The sequence below is a fragment of the Balaenoptera ricei genome, chromosome 10, assembly GCF_028023285.1.
Source record: "Balaenoptera ricei isolate mBalRic1 chromosome 10, mBalRic1.hap2, whole genome shotgun sequence".
Classification (NCBI taxonomy): domain Eukaryota; kingdom Metazoa; phylum Chordata; class Mammalia; order Artiodactyla; family Balaenopteridae; genus Balaenoptera; species Balaenoptera ricei.
The window spans coordinates 19,468,137-19,469,045 of NC_082648.1; the positions used below are offsets into that span (position 1 = coordinate 19,468,137).

The 909-nt window shown below is 40.9% G+C and overlaps 1 non-coding gene across 1 annotated transcript; it reads left to right on the top strand.

Annotated features, from left to right (window-relative positions):
* The first annotated feature begins 505 nt into the window (after positions 1-505).
* On the top strand, positions 506-612 carry LOC132373878 (U6 spliceosomal RNA). Its single transcript, XR_009505534.1, has one exon. It is a non-coding gene; the product is annotated as a U6 spliceosomal RNA (small nuclear RNA).
* Positions 613-909: the final 297 nt, after the last annotated feature.

Sequence of the window (909 nt, forward strand, 5' to 3'; positions counted from 1 at the left end):
CTTAGAAAGCTACTTCTAGGACCCCTGTCCCTGTTACATCTGATAGCTCAATGCCCCTGTGCCATATTCCTTGACACAGGTCAGCAAAATGAGGAAGGCCTCTTTCTTCACTACAGGGTGCTCTCTGCTACAGGGAAGTCATCATCTTGTTCCATCTGATTTTGGGGACCTAGATTGCATGGCTGTGTCTCACCTGCAAAGGAGACAGAAAGGTGAAGTCCTGGCCTCGAACTTGGAGAAGAGAGAATCATAATGCAGAAAGCTACCTTAAAATATAGAAATGGTTTTCAAAAGTTTCGGGGCTGACTTAAACTTCACTCATGACCGCTATATCTGGGAAATGCTCCATGGGACCTCAGGTTTAGAAAACATGTGGAGATATTTTAAAATGTTCCCAACCATCTCATTCAAGCTTTACCATTCGATTAAATTTAAAAAGCACTTGGATGCTTTGGAGTGCCTCCCAATATGTCTCAGTGACTCTGCCGTTTAGAATCAGGGTGTGGTGCTTGCTTCGGCAGCACAGATACTATAATTGGAACGATACAGAGAGGATTAGCATGGCCCCTGCGCAAGGATGACACGCAAATTTGTGAAGCGTTCCATATTTTTTAAAGCAATTATACTCCAATAAAGATGTTAAAAAAAAAAAAAAGAATCAGGGTGTGGTGATGGAGATGAATATACAAATAGACCCGGGTCTGAATGCGTCTGAGTTGCTAAAGTAAATCATTGTTCTAAACTAAATGTCATTACACTTTATGAAGTTTCATCTGTCATCAGGCTCCCAATATCTATCTAAAATGCTACCATAGGACCGAGCAATTCCACTCCAAGGTATATATCCAAAAAAACCAAAAAAACACTAATTCAGAGAGAGGCATATACCCCAATGTTCATAGAAGCATT